Below are 3,833 nucleotides of genomic sequence, written 5' to 3' on the forward strand. Positions count from 1 at the left end.
GGGTTAACCATCCTCTTCCACTGTCGCTTTAGCTTAGGCACCATCTCTATAATCTGTCCAAAAGTAACATCTGCCTTCCTGCTCGTCAGATCCTCCTTCAATTCCTAGCTTAATTGCCCATCCCCTAGTGGAAAATCTGAAACATGAAACTTTCGACGAGCTCTCCTTTTCCTTTTGGCCTAGACATCCTCGCCTTCATGGCTCTTTCCTTTCTTCTTACTAGGACCTGGGGCACTTCTTCCTTCCTTATCCTCTGTGGTCCTCTTCCCAATAGGCATCACTAATGTATCCTCTAGCTTTGATGCCTTCTCCAAGGTGACTACACTTAGCACTTTTGTCTTTCCCTTTTCCTCCTAGGTCAGTCCACTGGTTCCTTCGTCTCCCTTAATTTCGATGCCATAATCATTTGACCTAGTTAGCACCTGTCTTGGCAATGGATACATGTCTCCCCCCATCCTTGGTGGCTTATCACATTACGGGCTGATGTGACCCAACTCTCCAAATTTATAACATGTGGGCGTCTGGCTCCAAAACCTACCATTGCTTTGTCCAACACCATTTCTAGGCCTTTCTTCACCTCCTGGATGATTTGCAAACCTCCCTTGACCTCGATTATTTCCCACTTGACCTAGCATGTTTAAGCTGAGATTCTTCATCAAATCTACCATTTGCCTCATGTCTTGCCTTAGCCCATCATCTTGCACTGCTGTAGTGACCACTGCTGGCATAACCTGAGTAGTAATAGGAACCACTAGTTCGTGATGAACCCCTGACATGCGACCTTGTAAAGACTCTATAGGCTGAAATTCAGACCTCGTGGGCAAAGACTCCACCCCTAACTAGCTCATTTTCCTCAGCTTCCACTCTTTGTTCCTTGCTACCTCTAGTGCATCTTCATATGTCCTAGGCTTCTTTACCTCCACTCTCCAACGCATATTCTCCCAAAGACCAGCCAAGAACCTGTCCTTCTTCATCATGTCAGGCGGGGGTACCTGTGGTGCTAAGGCCTTGCACATTCGCTCCCATGCCAATGAAAACTTACGTATGTACGCATCTACTGGCTCACCTTCTTTTTGCACCAAAGCCTGTACTTCTTGCCACACTTTGTCAGGATCTTCTATCTTCACAAACTCCACTTCCAACCCATGTTGTAGATTGTCCCAACTCAACCTTACAGGTGGATCGGCTACACGCAACTCCTCTTCAAATGATTTGGACCAAACTCGTGCATCACTCTTCAAAAAAATTTGGAGAAGACGTAACATCTGCGCAGGGTCATGAATCTGGTTGCTAATGCAGGCAACCTCCATCTTTTCCAAAAAATCTTCCACATCTTCATCACTTCTTCCATGAAACTCCGGATAAGAGAAAGCCATGGCTACCCAAGTTACAATGCTTTGAGAACCCCTTCGAACACACGTGCAAGAACCCCAGACTTTTCACTACTCAATCCCAGAAACTTCAATGGAGCTCAACTTTAGATAAGGACAAACACATGCACATCAAATGAGTTTTCATAGTTGATCATCGGAATTACAACAGGCAAAGGACATTCCAAGATCTCTCGTAATCTTCTTGGCCCGAACATAAAGACTATGCGCTACTGGAAAAAAATCTTCCTAGACACATGAACATTTATCTGGATTCTTTGAGTTAAATGAAATGGAGTGAATTGAGGGCCATTTTGATCATCCATTAAAGCCAACCATGAAACTCCCAAGAAAGCACACCTGACTTAACCTCTGATTTTGCCAAAATTTCAGCAGCATAACAGCATAAATGGCTCAAAAGACCAAGAAACCAGCCATCATAACTTGGAAAAATTTTGACAGAGTTTTCCCAGAAGTAGAGCAGTAGGAACCCAAAATATAGACTGTATATGTATGCATAAACTGCCAACAATAGAACTCGAGCATCAAGTAGAACTCACTAGTACATAGCCTATGGCGAGGTCACAAAAAGGGTGCTCCAGCTACTTGTATCACCGAAAGGATCTCTACATTTGAGAATCCCCCAGCTCAATAAAAACCTCACGCTATCGACCCTCACACGAAGGCTAATGCAAATCGCGTATAGTCAAGTCTCAGAAATGACTATCTTCCAGACCAAGTCTCAGAAATGGGTGGGACTGCCAAATACAACCAAGTATGGCTCCACAAATGCGTACAATGGTAGTTTCCACAAGTAACGTACAATCCAGCAGACAATGCGCTCAAATAGGCGTCAAGTGATGCATACCCACAACAACTGCAAGTGACATCACTGCTAGTATATCATTGTACTCCAGCTACATGTACCTGTGTGAATCACTTGTACCTCTACCTGTCCCTGTAACCTATAACCTGTAATCTGCAACCTGCAACCTGTAACCTGTAATCCCCAATCTCGAAGCTCGAAGCTCGAAGCTCGAAGCAGAAGGTACTCGAAGAAGATCCTCCGTGGGGGCGCCAAAAGAATGTGAGCGGGATGGAAACACACAGAACGCCTCTATAACAACCCGACACACTCTTGGAAAGATACACACACACACTATGGGGCACCACTCGGCTTACACAACACACCAGGCCGAGATAGGGAACACACCTCTGGAGTGAGAGGAGAGAGAGTATCCACTTGCCCACTCCACACAAACACACACACACACACACCCAAAAAACTCAGCTCAAAAGAGGATAATTTCTGATGTTTAGATACAAATGAGTGTGGGCCAACACCAATGGGGCAAATAGCTCACACAATATGGGTAAAATAAGCCAGATACAATCACAAACTAGAGCAGAAACTTCGCTCATAGGAGAACTTACACAGAAAAACAGCAGGAAAAGAGTGAGGAATTTGGCAAAATGGACAGCGCCATCGCGTCTGGAACGGCCCAAAACCCCATTCTGCAATGTCAAAGTGCTCAAATCCGACCTCGGATGAGCAGTTTACGGCCAAAACAAGATCCAAAATGAGCAAAAACACACCTACGGTTGTTCCTCCTCTCTTCTCCACATTTTTTCTGGTCTTCTCTCAGTTTTTTCAGTTCCCACACTTAGATTTATATGTTGGGCACCCTTGGCCTTTTAGATGACCTCAAACGGACCCCGAACAGGCCAAAAACTGACCTCGCAGTGCATAGTTGTCACCTTTTTGCATCATCCGCACACCTGGCACTCATTTCTTTTCAATAATGCGGCTCGCAACCACGTGAAGTGGCCCCAAAAATTGGTCCTAATGATGACCTTTCTGCATAACTCTCACAAGAAAACACCCACATTGTGTCCGTCCTCATCCGCGTGCAAATATTGACCCCGTTCGCCCTTCTGACGCCCCTGCTTACCTCATGTCGTCGGCCCACGGATAGCTTACTCAAGAATTTTGACGCGCTACCAACTCCTCCTTATTGTAGAAAAAACACAGTGGTACTGGTAATAGTGAAAATCGATGCACTATGTACACCCTGTCCTACCTGTACACATGTGGGCCCCACGTAACCACCTGGCTCTGGAAAATGGGAAATTCTTTATTTGATGCACCATGCATGTATATGTACATATGCACAATCCCTTGCTCCAAAAAACTCCTGACAACGGGTTAAGGTCTTTCCATACCCATGGGTAGTCTTTGAGCTAGGGCCATATTAGATTGATATATGTACATGGGTTGTCCTTGTGATCTCATAGGCACGTATTGAACATTTCCATCATACTTTGGTCAGTAATAGCATTTATTGGTCTCATGTTTGGTCCATTTTACCCTCAATTGTACGCCATTTTTGCGGCCTAATTGGTTGTCCCTGTTAAGGTATCCCTTGTCCTGGTCCCCTCATAGGTGCTTTTTGCATGTTATTC

The sequence above is a fragment of the Adiantum capillus-veneris genome, chromosome 24 (genome assembly GCF_014529385.1).
Source record: "Adiantum capillus-veneris isolate H3 chromosome 24, ASM1452938v2, whole genome shotgun sequence".
NCBI lineage: Eukaryota > Viridiplantae > Streptophyta > Polypodiopsida > Polypodiales > Pteridaceae > Adiantum > Adiantum capillus-veneris.